Source organism: Canis lupus, chromosome 10 (genome assembly GCF_048164855.1).
Source record: "Canis lupus baileyi chromosome 10, mCanLup2.hap1, whole genome shotgun sequence".
Lineage (NCBI taxonomy): Eukaryota > Metazoa > Chordata > Mammalia > Carnivora > Canidae > Canis > Canis lupus.
The window spans coordinates 48,016,835-48,031,574 of NC_132847.1; the positions used below are offsets into that span (position 1 = coordinate 48,016,835).

Consider the following 14,740-nt stretch of genomic DNA (forward strand, 5'->3'; position numbering starts at 1 on the left):
TGAGATAATATAGGACTATTTTAATTTAGGTTAGTTAAATTAAATTAGATCAGCAGACAGACACTAAAGTCCCTTCCCAATTATCACAGTTAAGTTTCTGAAAGCACACCTCTGGTAGCAGAATTTTCTACTGAGGACCTCGGGACCTTATTTTTTTTAAATGAGTTAGGGGAAATCAAGGATAGTAAAGGAGTACTTGAGAAAGCCCTTTTAAAATAAGTATTCTGAAAGTAAATAAATATTTTAAAAATAAGGATACCAGTGTTCGTTAAAATGGAACAATAAAATAGCCCTACAAGTTATAACAATATTTATCTACTTTAATATAAGGAGTATTCTACTATCAAATTTCCATTCACTAACTCTTGCTCAGTCTCTGCTTCTCATGAAATTTGCTTCAATCTACCACTGTTGTTCTTACAAAGGGCCATTCATATGCATCTGTAATGCCTTGTTCATAGTGTAATACATTTGTTCTTCAGAAAGTCTTAAGATTGCTAACAAGGTAAAAAGAACTATACACTAGAATTTTGAGGAAGAGTAGCTGATATTATAGAGTACTGTATATAGATATATTTCTAAACTACACAATGATAATCTACATATAATAATACATATCACAAAACAGTGAAAGGCATTACACAATGAATCATTATGTAGAAAGGAGTCTTTTCCTTATTATCACATTGATGATTTCCTTTTTGCCCCAATTATTTGGGAGTAGATATATTTGAAAGCCTATTAGGCTAAGCAACATTGTGGAAACACTGTTCCTTTATCAAATACAGCAAGCTAAATTGAAAACCTGTAATAAGAGGTGAAAGTTTGTTACCTGAAACAGTGAGAAAGGTTGGAAGATGTAGGATTAAGGATACGGTGAGAGTGAGCCAAACAAAGTATAAACGATGGAATATCAGATGGCAGGGTTTATATACGATATGTAAGTAATAAGTATTTACTGAAAAAAACCATAATGGTAAATGGATGGATTAATGGATTCGTGGGTGAACGGATAAATGGATGGATGAGGTAGAAAAATACTGAATATTTCTAACTCTATAATTTTGACAAGGATTTAATCAGGAATAATATTTGATTGCTATATTGCATTCTGTTACAATCTCTGTTAGACTTTTCCATCCATGAGTATGAAAAATAAAAACATAATGTCCTCTAATCACTATCTGTGAGAAGCTAAGGATATATTTTGTTCTGCTTCTTTTATACTGTTTCATATTAACAAGACATTTTAAAACATCATGAAAAGTACCAACCTTGAAAGCTGCATTTTGTTTTTCTCTTCTCACCTAAAAAAAATGAAAAAGACAAGAAAAAAAAAATGGAAATTTAAGTGAAAGCCAATTAAGACAGCACGGCAGGAAGAAGAGATTTTTAAGAAAACTTTTACCCATTTTCCCTTGACAAAGGAGATACATTTAACTGTGAAGACAGAAATACTCTGATAAAACTTTTTCTCCCCCAAATAGTTTTTTTTTAATATTTTGTGTTTTTTGTACTTCATAATAGTTTGCTTTTTAAAATTTTGGGAAGCAAAGCAATTATTAATGACAATGAGAAAAAACTACAGAAGGAATGCTTAATAAAAATGATAAAACTAAATTGCATATAAGAAGAAAATATACAGGCAGCAATTAATCAACCCATGGAAATGTGCCATCTTGATAAGATTTTTTGATAAATTCAGACAAAAGTATATGAAGAGGCTATTATAATTTATTCTCAGGTTCTGTATTTCTATTCTTGAATGCTGATCAGAACATAGGCTTTTGCTTCTTCTCTCTCTTTGCTCCCCCAATAATCTGTTCTCCTTATGGACCAAGTGATTATTGTGTTGTTTATAATAACTGTTCTACATTCCTTATGGAAATTGTAATTACGATGCTGAATATTCAAACTGCAAGCCACTTTTCTCAGGGAAATTGTAATTATGATAATGCAGTATTTACCCAACCAATGTTTTCTAGTCATTGTTCTCTTTCAGGAATGAGGAGGTGAGAGAAAAGCACTGAAATAAAACATCCTGTTGGGATCACACATATGTATTCTGGAAAAGCTTAATAATAATCATAACAATAACCAATAATTGCTATAGGGCAGGCATGGTACAATCAGGCTGACATGTATAGGACATACGTGTGTATTGCATGCAGGTGTATATAAATTATGTATGTTTCTCAACCTTCATACCAAGCCCATGAGGTAAGTTATATTACTATGCCAATTTTATAAGGCTCAGGAATATTGAATAATTTGCCTAATATCACACAGGTAATAAATAGTAGAGTAAGGTTTAAACCCAGGTCTGTCAGATTTGAAAGTCTATTTATGAGTTCATTGTCAAAAGCCTTTGTTTCACTCACTGGTATCCATGTACACTGGTGAAGTGATTCCCTGGAAGTCTGTCTTTTCCAAAACCAGTGTTTCTTTAGTCTCTGTGAAGTATAGTCTGCTCCCTGGCAGACAGATCCCGGCTACAACCCCTACTGTTAAAAAGTGGAATTTCTACCCTCACCTCGAGAATGGAATACGCCTCTGTACAGAGTGAAATTCAATGCCATCTTTTTGAAGGGCAATTTGGCATTATTCATTAAGATTAAAAATTTCCATGCCCTCTGATCCAACAGTTACACTTCCAGAATTTATGCTAAAGGTATACGAGTAGTCAATACAGCATGGCTTTAAATAGTTAAAACCTGGGCAGCCCCAGTGGCTCAGCAGTTTAGCACCGCTTTAAGCCCAGGGCCTGATCCTGGAGACCCGGATGGAGTCCCCCATCAGGCTTTCTGTATGGAGCCTGCTTCTCCCTCTGCCTGGGTCTCTGCCTCTCTCCCTCTCTCTGTGTCTCTCATGAATAAATAGAAATTGTTTTAGAAATAAAATCTTAAAAAAAAATAGTTAAAACCTATAGAAGCAGCCTGAATGTCCATCAAATAGTTTGTGGTACAATAGAATACAATAGGATATTAAAGTTATTAAAAAGCAAGGTTCACATTAAGTGTTCTGGAAAAATGCCCACAAAATACCGTTAAAACAGCAAGTTGTGAAACTGTATATATAATATGATTTTACTTCTGTTAAATATATACATTTATTTATATAGTAATATCTGATTTTGCAAAGAACAAAATCTAGAGGAAAAGACACCAAATACTTAAAGTCATTCTCTTTTAGTAATAAGTTGAAGAGGGAACTTTCCCCCATGATTAATGAATTCTCAGTGCTTGAAATGTTTAATAGTGAACACACAGTTGTTTTTTTTTTAATTTTTATTTATTTATGATAGTCACAGACAGAGAGAGAGAGAGGCAGAGACACAGGCAGAGGGAGAAGCAGGCTCCATGCACCGGGAGCCTGATGTGGGATTCGATCCCGGGTCTCCAGGATCGCGCCCTGGGCCAAAGGCAGGCGCCAAACCGCTGCGCCACCCAGGGATCCCCAACACACAGTTTTTTGATAAGCATAAAACAAATTTTGAAAACTAAAAAAGAATCAAGTACACCCCAAAAAAACACAAAAATTATATTATTTCAAAAAGAAAGCCAACAAAACAAAGTAAAATCCCATGTCAATCACTGAAACATCTTAGTAAGTGATCCCCTAGGCAAAATAGGAACTGGATCTCTCCTAACTCATCTCATCTACCTGCCTTACTTCCACTTTGCCAGATCTCTACAGGGTCCCAAGCAAGGATGGAAACTCACTAGAAATCAGCAGAAATCGTTTAGGATTTTTCCAATATTAATAAGCAGTGACTGATACAAGTACATTTTGGGCATGTTTTTAAATCCCATAATTGCAAGATAGGTATTTTACTTTCAGTTTTATAAATGAGGAAAATTAAGATGACTGAAATAATTTATTTACTCAAATGTTCCAGGTTAGCCTGTGTTCTTTTTTTAACTTGGCATATTGACCAGCCTTACTCAAAAAAGAAAATAAGATTAAAAGGAAGCTCAAAAACTAAATCAAAAGAGTGCATAAAAGGCAGGAACAAAAATATATAATTAGTGATTTTTTTTTAACAGACTACATAGAAGCAGACTTCTAGCCACTGGCTTACCATCTTATGGAGCCTGAAGACTTTCAAGATCTGTTCTTGGTTCTCCTCTAAGCTTTACTCTATCTTAGATAACCTGTCCAAGGAGTTGCATTCCCCTCTCACATTCTTTTTTTAAGCCTTAGAACCCTTGTTCTTTTAGTGGAACCCATTTATTTCATATGGGCCACACAATATACAATTCTGCTCTCCTACATACGTAAAGATTGATGAGCTGCCCAATCTGATAACAACAGGGGTCAATGCCGAGCCTCAGTTTCAGCACTAGCCCTCAGGGAGAGCAACCAGCCACTTGATGGAAAGCTGATTATGACCCTGGACCTCTTCTACCTAAGAAGGAACAGTGATCCATTTTTGCTAAAACTGAGGCAAATTCCAAATACAGGTTTTCTCACTTGTCTTCAGGGCTTTGTTCAGCACCATAAACTGAGAACCTATGGAATGTCTGATGCATCAGTACACGATACTACATAGTATCACCTCAGACCAGTGGAAATACTTTGGACTTCAGCAGTGGGCACATAATCATGGAATCTACTTATCATGATTTGTATTACATGACCCAGAAGCTGCTGGCCTGACAGTTCAATGCAATCCCTTTTGGCAGTACAACTGAAACACCAGTGTTGAAGATGATATTTTTCAGTGATGGGGTGTCATTTAAAGGATCCGAGAAATATTCCAAATCAAGACCATTCTTTGATACTGCATCCCCAATAGACAAAATGAATACATGGGTCTAGGAACCAAGGAGAGGAAGTAGAAGTGGTTGAACTTAGCATCACTCCCAGTGGCCCACGTGGGGAATTTGTGCTTCCTATTTCCACAAATTTAGGCTCTGTGGATCCAGAGATCCTGATTCTTAGAGGGAGAATGTCTCTATGAGAGGACACAGTAGGAGTCTCATTAAACTTTAATGTATATTTTGTATCCAATCACTTGGGCATTCTGTGGCAGCTGACTGGCAACAAGAAGAGTCACCATACTGGCAGAGTAACTGACTGATTATTAGGAAAAAGTAGAGCTGCTGTCCTATAACAGGGGCAAGGAAGAATTTCTGGTATGCAAGTGGTTCATAGAGCATTTCTTAGGATTTTCTTGCTTTTTTTGATAGTAAATGGACAAGTACAGGAGCCATCACCTAAGAAGGGAATGGTGTGGAGAGGTTCAGATTCCTCAGTAATGATCTGTGCCAGGCCACAAGGTAAGCCACATCTATCAGTAGAGGAGCAGGCAGAGGAAGAAGGAATTCTAGAATGGGTAGTAGAAGATAGTAGACAATAGGAAGTTAATAAGTTTCAGTACTGTTGTGGTCTTGAGACTGGATGCACCAGCAGGGCTGTAGTCTCCACTAATCTTCCTCTTGGAGGCTTTCTCAAAAAAGGTGACCTAGTAAGGAATCCTGGAGAAGCTTATTCCCAATGGAATAAACTCATTATAGGAAGGAAGAAGAGCCAAATGTCACAAGAAGTAGACCTAGTAGATGTACAAGACATCACCCATATACACCCCTTTAGGACAAGGGAGAAATTTCCCCAGCTGCCTCAAGTGTTGGCTTCCAATGGCTCACAGCTGACTCCTCTAGAGATTTTTCTCCTACCAAGGGGAACTGACTCACCCCAATCATGCCCCCTTCCACAGGCAGCTCACATCCAATGACTAATCAGTAAAGGAGTACAAAGGCCAAGTCCCTTTATCTCTATCTGGGACACCTCCAACAATATAGATTCCCAGTACAATCCTGAACAAACTTCCTGCATAAAAACTTCCATCTCTGGAATGCCTGGGTACTCAGGGGTTGAATTTCTGCCTTTGGCTCAGGGCGTGATCCCTGGTTTCAGGGATTGAGTCCTGAATCAGTCTCCCTATAGGGAAAGAAAGGCGTTTCCCTCTGCCTATGTCTCTGCCTCTCTCGCTGTGTCTCTCATGAATAAACAAAACAATAGCAACAGAAAAACTTCCCATCTCAGAGTCTCTCTCTTAGGAAAATTGGCCTAAAGCAAGATTACAAAACTCAGAAGACATGGCACTGAACACAGATACAACTGCCTATAAAGCCTGTATCATATCCATAATATCTTCCTGTGTCCCATGAAGAACAGCTTAGGGGCACCTGGGTGGCTCATTTGGTTTAGCATCCAACTTTTGATTTCCGCTCAGGTAGTGATCTCAGGGTTGTGAGATTTAACCCCAGGTTGGGCAGGCTCTGCAGGTAGTCTGCATGAGATTCTCTCTCTCTCTCTCTCTCTCTCTCTCTCTCTCTCTCTCTCTCTCCTCTCTATCTTCTTTCTCCCTCTGCTCCTTTTCCCACTCATGCTATCTCAAATAAGTAAATAAATAAATCTTTAAAAAGGCTTAATTTAATTGTCAACATATATTTGTTTAGGCAGTAAACACAGTCAATAATGTTATGTTTAAGTTTTAAGTCAGAAAGCATTCTTCAGTGTTACACAGTATCTACAATTATGCTGCCATTCGAACATTAAACTAATGTATTTATCCCTCTTGAAATCCAGACTGATAAATTAAGAGACAAATATACACATACATACTAATTTATATTGTATTAAAATACATGTACATACATAATGCATATACATATGTATATCTATACCTATACCTATGTTATAAAACATGTCTCAAGACTAATTTCAAGGTTAATTTGGCCAAAATCTCTATAGTTTTGTTAAGCTATTTTCAAAGAACAATATGATACCTTTATTTTTTAATATTTTATTTATTTATTCATAAGAGACACAGAGAGAGAGAGAGAGAGAGAGAGAAGCAGAGACATAGGCAGAGGGAGAAGCAGGCTCCATTCAGGGAGCTCGGCGGGGGACTCGATCCCAGGACTCCAGGATCATGCCATGGGCCGAAGGCAGATGCTCAACCGCTGAGCCACCCGGGGATCCCCCAATACGATACCTTTAATCATGCCATTTTTCTAGGAAAAAATTCAGGCTTCTCTGTTTCAGAAACCTTAAAAAATTTGGTAGGGGCTTACATTTTCTACCATAAATGTACAGATTTTATCAGGCATTAAATGTAGTCAGAACAATTTACAGTCTAGCAAAATGTTATTTCAGGCAGCCTTTATAATCAGAACAAGAAGTTTCCTAATTCTATGCAGTTTTGAGAGAATGCAGTTAGGATTTTACAGCCAGTGAACAGTGCAACTCAGTGGTCATCATATCTCTGTAGTCTCTTTTCTGAAAATTGTTGGATTTCTTTGCTCTGTTCCTAAAGAAATTCCACATCACAAATTCCTTTTTCTCACTTACTAACTCTTAATACTGGATCAAATCATTATACTCTTCTGTCTAAATATATGTGGCATCATTGACACGAATTTATTCATGTCATCAGGCCATTATAGCTCATTAAGGGCTCCACATGATAAATAAACACAAGGTGTTATTATGTATTCCTCTGATAGAAAATTTCTGAAAGTTATAAAACAATTTTACTTGTCTTAAGTTGATGGATACTTATTTCTTTGGGATCTAAGTTTGAGAAACTCTCAAACATCAGAGGGATGCAAAAAGTTTCAACTTGTGATAACTGGGATAAGAACCTCCCCAAAGAAGCTGCTTTATATATCCCAAGGAACGCAGGAAACATTTCAAATGAAGCAGGAAGCTAACGAACTGGCCTTTTTACTAAGAGGCAGCAGTTTTATACAGTATACTCCAGTCAGTGGGCTTTAAGTTAAAGACATCCAGACTTCCAGAAACACCTTTACTACACTACTGTTCACCTAATGAGTGATAATTCTGTACAACTGTACAACCAGGAATTCTAAATTTGTTCTGGGGTCATTCATTATTCTTAAGCAAAGCCATTAACATGTAAACCTGTAACCTCCAGAAAGACAGCAGCATAGATTTACATCAGTTCATTAATCATTATAATTAGGGTTGTGGAAGATACAAAGATGTTCACAACTTATTCACAAGGAGCTTACCTTGACTTGTAATGCCAGTACATCTGGCATTCTCTCAAAACTACATTGGTAACTGGCTCCTCAGTTCCTAGTGAGTAATATGTTTGGGTCCAGGAAAGGGGGTCCATTTTTGCCCACAACACCCAGAACTAGTATAGTTGAGTGACTGTCAGTATAGATAGCAACATGTTACACTACATTTAACATCACAGTGGTACCTATGAAAATGCAGACCAACAGATAAAGACATGCAGATAAAGGCATGGGGTTGATTTTGCAACCCTAGGGTCTCTCCAGGACAGAGAATATCAGTGGAAAATGATGTTGTAAGAATTTAATCTTGATACATTTTTTAAAAGAATATTTACAATTATTTGATTTTAAACTACACGGGAGAGAGGTTGGGGAAATGTCTTAATTTGTAGGGTGAATTCTAAAGAAACTGGTAGCAGGCTGGAGCCAAAGAAATGGTTTGGAGATGAGGAGTCAGTTTACAAGAATTGCTGAGGTGGCACTTGCAGGAATGTAAAGGCAGGTTTGTTTTCTGTTTGTCTGCTCTGGTCCTATTGACAGAAATGGCAAATACAGTCCAAGTTAACTAATGTGAAATCATGCCTTCCTACCAGTCTGAAAGAGCAGAGCATTATGGTTATAAAAGCACTGAACAAGGAAATTAGGATGCCAGGTTTTAGTCTATACTCTGTCTCCAAATAGTTATCCGCTTACGGGCAACATTTTTCCTCAACCTGAGGTACAAGCTAAGTCTCAAGAGACAAGCTAGGCAAAGGAAAGGTGTACATCTTGACGTAGTCTAAATAAAAGACAGCTGGTATGGTGTATTCAAGCCAGCATCCCTGAAGGGGAACCAAAAGGAATATTCAGAAAGACAAAACCTAAACAGAAAGACAAAGAAGGAATAGAATCAAAATATGTACCAGAACCAAATGTCAGGGGACATATGGAAAACTGGATTAAACCCACAATGGGACTATGTTTGGATATATGAAGTAGATCCTACAGGGACCATATGACAGCAAGAAATGTGGATTTGTGTTGATTGTTTAGAAATCACATGGTGCATTTGCGGCCTGATATCAAGGAGGACTGCAAGCCCTGCACAAAAGGTATGTCTCTCTCTTTCACATGGTAAATGGCACATGGTAAGCACTTAATAGAAAACTTAGAATGAGTGAATGAATGCATGTGTGAATAGATCAGATAAAAGGGATACAACTAAAAAAAAAAGGATACAACTAAATGGGACAAATATAGCAAATAACTAAGTGATGAACTAAAAATAATAAGATGCATTTGATGAGTATCATTGGTTAAGAAGCACTGGCAAGGAATCAGGGAGCCAGAGTGTCATTATAAGTGTCTTATAATTTTTAAACTGATCCTTGATATCATACAGTCTTTTAAAATAAAATAAGGAAGTAATATAATGAAAAACATGAGATTTTTACTTGGCCCTTCTCTACCCCCCCAAAAAAATCCCCAATACTTAACACAGAATCATTTAGACAAGAATATACAAGAGAAGTATGACTTTTGAATCAATAGGAAATGTGATGTGTCTCTCACACATTTTAGTGCTATCTTAGGCTTTATTATTACACCTGCAACATATAAAGGAAGGTAGGAAATGAACCTGTTTTACTGTTCTATTGTCATATCAATAGGGAGCATTGCTTCTGTTTTGGAAACCAGATTTTATAAGATCCATAGACAAATGGAACATAATCTAGGAGAAAGGCTAAGTTAGTGAAGAAATTCAAAATAATATAAAGAATGGCTGAGGGAACTGAACATGATCAGAGAAAACACGCAAATTGTTTTGGAACATCTGAATAAGAGTCTAAAATTTTAGCTGGAGAAATTTGAAGTAACATGATGAAGAATACTAAAAACTGTATCAAGATGGCTTTTATTGTCCTAAGACAGGAGCTGGCAAACTACAGGCTGGCAAATCCAGTCATACTCTTTATATATTGTTAATGTCTGCTCTCCTGCTACAGTAGCAGAGATGAGCAGTTTTGACAGAGACCATATAACCCATAAATAAATTTACTATGTGACCATTTACAGAAAAAAAATAGCTGGCCAGTGTCCTGAGAGACAGACAACTATTCCTTCATTTATTCATTCATTTAGGAAACATGTTTCAAGCATATTCTATGGCTCTAAAACATATAAGACATTGGCAATAAACAGATAAGACAGTTTGTACCTTAGCCTAAATACCAATTTCCTTGTCACCAGACATAAATAAACTAGATGACCATTAACAGAGGATATTTTAGAGGGGAAAAATAATGAAATACATATTGGATTCAATGACTTCAAAGGTTTCTTTCAAATACAAAATTCTTTAAAAGGGGAAGTTTCATGGAGGAAAAAACCTTGAAAACCTGGTAAATGGAAACATACGGAAATGTAGGAAATGGGGTTCCTTTAGGCAAGAAGAAGAGTGAGTGATAAGAGAATAAAAACCAGTCAATTTGGATAAGCATATAGAGTAGGAGTGAGAATACATAAAGAAGGTATGTCTGGAAAGACCAGAAGAAGGGTATTCTACATGAGGCTTAACATTTTTCAGATTACTTCAGACAATGGGAAACTACAAAGTCAAATCCTGAGAATATTGATTAGACAGTGATATGTATGATGAATTGGAGAAGAAAGGATAGTACAGGCATAATATAAGAAAAGCACAAATTCTATAGATTGGAATGGGAAGAGAGAAGCAGAAATGCATATGTATTTCACATGGATGGGTTATGTTAGGCCCACAGCAACTCAGGCTTTTCAAGAACAGGGAGCAGAGGCTAGGTGTGACTGGGGTCTATCCCTAATTGTGTATTTCTTTCTCAGAGCCAGGAGTTTCCTTTATATAAGACCCAAGGAAATATGGTAAAGTCCATCCTCAGTACACAAGGAAGTCCAACATTGTTGGGTAGAAAGTGGTGTCATTCAAAATAGAATCCCTGACAGTAATTATTGCTATATATAGAATGGTGTTTGGAGTCTTAGAGAGAAGCCATTAGCTTTTTCAGGGCCCTAGTTAAAAGGTAACAATTGAGAATACACTCATTTCTCAATTGTTACCTTTTAAGAGTGTATCAAGTCCAGAAGGAAACTGCAGAGCAAAACAAACAACCAAAAGTTCAATAGTAGTTTTCATTAACATGGTAGAAATAATAAATAAATAAATAAATAAATAAATAAATAAATAAATAAATAAATAAATGTGTGTGTGTGTGTGTAGGTATTTATATACCAAAGGCTGCAGCCCATAGGCTGGTGAGCTTTAGGCTATTAATGTATTACATAATATTGTTTGGAACTGAGAACGGTTATGAATACAGACAGCAGATCTCAAGGAATATTGGTACAGCCTATAGAATAATCATAACTACTTTTTTTTTAAATTTTTATTTATTTATGATAGTCACAGAGAGAGAGAGAGAGAGAGAGAGGCAGAGACACAGGCAGAGGGAGAAGCAGGCTCCATGCACCGGGAGCCCGACATGGGATTCGATCCCGGGTCTCCAGGATCACGCCCTGGGCCAAAGGCAGGCGCTAAACCGCTGCGTCACCCAGGGATCCCGAATAATCATAACTACTTTTATGAGTAGTTCAAGTGTGTCCTTAGGAATTTGGGTAGGAGTGTACATGTACGTATATCAGATATACAAGACCATGCTTAAGTCTGAATGGGTACAATCAAGAAGAAAAACAGGCAATAATCTTTTTCAAAGATTATTATTATTCCTAGATTATAATTGTGGCTCTAAAAGGAAGTCTTCATCTTCTGCCTATAGTCTACTCAACAGTGTCCAGTGGAAGTGGTTAGCTGGCAGAAAGTCTCAGTCATATATTGATAAATGAGGAAATCACCTAGATGGCCATTTATGTTGTACTTAACCTAACCTTTGTAAAGAAGCCAAAAGCTGCAAATTGGGGAAGATTTTTGGCCAAATCATTAGAGTGCTGCCCTGTGGATCAAAAGGCTCAGGCCATCATTCGAACTCGTAGATTTAAATTTTCCTTTTGTTGTTAATATATTCAAAGATGTCTGCATATTGTTAATAGACAAAGTGAGTATGTTGCAGTGGGAAGAACAGTCTTTGGGTTCAGATGCACGTAGGTTGAATCCCACCCAGCATTACTATTTATTAACTGGAAAATACTGGGTGAGGTCCTTAACTTCCCTGAGCCCTCATTTTCTTATGTATAAAATGAGAGTTGATGAGATTATATAGAGATAGTGCCTGGCATTTATTAGACACAAAGTAAATACAGTTCCATTTCTCCTTTAATGCTGTTTTTGATTATTAAACTATCTCAGTCAGTTGCATGTAATCATTTGTGACATTCAAAATAAGAAAGAATTATTAGAACATCTCAAATGTCTAGTATTCAAAGATGTTCTCACATGGAATGCTTCACATGGAAAGATTCACATGAGAAAACTCATTAGATGTGTCTTCGTAAAACAATCATGTCAATAAATCATGTACTAAGTGAGTTTAGCCAGCCACCTACACCACATTATGGCCATTAATAGGTGTTCATTTATATTAAGGACAGACATAATATCCACGGGGAGTGTCAGCCAAATACCAACTAAATACATTTCATATTTCTATGTTGTGCCTTAGCAATACATAGAGCAAAGCCTTGAATCTCATGGGGCTCATTCACATGTAATCTGTGAATTTCAATACCTGAAATTCTCATATAGAATACTGTAATTAAGTTCTACAGGCCACAGAGTATATTTTAATGGAAAGTGCTAAAGCATAGCAGCTAATAATATTTGTTCTATTTTTAGATACCCTTGAGAGGGCTCTTCAACTTGCTGTGTGATCTTTGACAGGTTACTTGACCCTGTGCCTCATTTTACTGATCTGTAAAATGGGGAGAGTAATAAATAGTATCTACCTCACTGGGCTACTATGAGGATTAAGTGGGAAACTCCTGCAATTTAACCACTTGATAACACTGGAATCATGATTTTTTCACACCTTTTTCCAAACAAGATTTGTGGAGATGTATGACATACATAATGATTAGAACCAAAGGGACAAAAAGAATAGGAAGATTACTATAAAAGGTGGTGGTTGTGGAGGTGAGCTCTACTCTGCCTTAGGAGGTGATCTTCCTCAAGTCCAATCCAGAACCAAGACTCCTGATTCAAATCCTTCATTTGTTCCTCATCACCTGTAGGATGAAGCTCATTCGCCCTAGCATATATGCGAGGCCCTTTGTAGGGTAGCCTCTGCCTACCTTGCTGGAAGCATTCACCTTTTTATTTTAAAAGTTAAAATATCATGGATCTCTAATATTTTTTTTTGTACAGAAGATCTTAGATTTATGCTCTGCCACTTGTCTTTATATATGTCCCTTCTCTACCCAGCATGCTTTCTTCTCTCTTCCTTAAAGGAAGATCATATAGTATTGGAAAGTTTAGGAAAGGAAGTCTGAACTTGTTGGAAGAAGGTCTCCAAGAAAAGCCAGCATGTTACAGGGACTAGACACTCAAGAGGGAGGCCTAAGGATTCTAGACAGTGGCAAGTCAGGCTCCTCAGAGGATCCCACTCAGGAAGCAGACAGTTCATACGGAAAATCTCCAAGCACACGAAGCCACCAACACAGACAGGAATTTGGAGGTGAATGAATAAAAAAGAGGTTTGTCACCTCCAAGCCCAAACTACTAAATTAATGTTGAATGTTGATTTATGCTAATGACACTTAGTAATGTAATTCTCTGTAAGAGCATCTGTACAATATTTCAGATATTCCCAGAGGCGCTTAGAGAGAAGGAGTAAGTCAACCAGATAATATTGTGTGAAATTAATTAAACAGTGACTTTAATATAAGGAAGCTCTGAATTGGAAAATACATCTGTTTTATATAAGCATTTTCTTCCAACACACCTACAGTGTTTCAGTTTGTCTAGAATTTGTGATAAAAGATTTTGGAGTAGAAAAAGCTAGTTTTATCCTAATGCATCAAAGGTTAATAGGCTTATTGGTAGAATTACATCTATGAAAATTCTTTTATGTATTTTTATATTCACTAAAATAAAATATTATACAATATAAACATGGACAAATTTGCACATATTAAATTAGTGACAAAGAGTACTATAATACTTATTTTTATTTTAAACTGATGTTAGATAATTTCAAAACTGTATTTAGATAAATTTTTTAAAACTTAGTAATGTTTAACAACATAATAAGGAAATCTACCCTCAAAATAAAAACCAAAGAACTGATCAGCATGTTCCTCCTCCAAAGCAAATGATCCCCTTGAACCCATCTCCTCAGGCAATTAGCAATCTGAAATTCACATACATTATTCTCTTCCTTTCCATCTTACAGAGTGTTTGTTGTATCTGTAAGCATTCATATACAAAGGAATATATATATATATATATATGTACAAGTGAATTTTTTTCATTTTAAAAAGTCATCATCAAAAAAAAAATAAATAAATAAAATAAAAAGTCATCATCTTGTATTTAATTATTTGGGCTTTTCTCTGTTAGCATTTTATTGTAGCCATTGATATATTTGGATCTGCTTCATTTATTTCAATCTGGCATTCTGTTCTATACTTTTATTGACAGAGAGAGTGAAAGAGAGTACGAGCATATGTGTATGCATGTGCAAGCAGGGTAAGAAGCACAAGGGTGGGGCACAGAGGGA

General features: G+C 36.5%; 1 protein-coding gene across 11 annotated transcripts in view; it reads right to left on the minus strand.

Annotated features, from left to right (window-relative positions):
- Nucleotides 1-14,740, minus strand: part of LINGO2 (leucine rich repeat and Ig domain containing 2) — a 1,123,953-nt gene that overhangs the window by 383,597 nt on the left and 725,616 nt on the right. For 9 of the 11 annotated variants that reach the window (XM_072841607.1, XM_072841598.1, XM_072841599.1 and 6 more), the window contains one exon: nucleotides 1,275-1,307. The exons of the other annotated variants lie outside the window; for them this stretch is intronic. The gene's annotated coding sequence lies outside the window, so the exon portion shown is untranslated. The remainder of the gene's footprint in view (nucleotides 1-1,274; nucleotides 1,308-14,740) is intronic. 11 annotated transcript variants of the gene reach the window in all.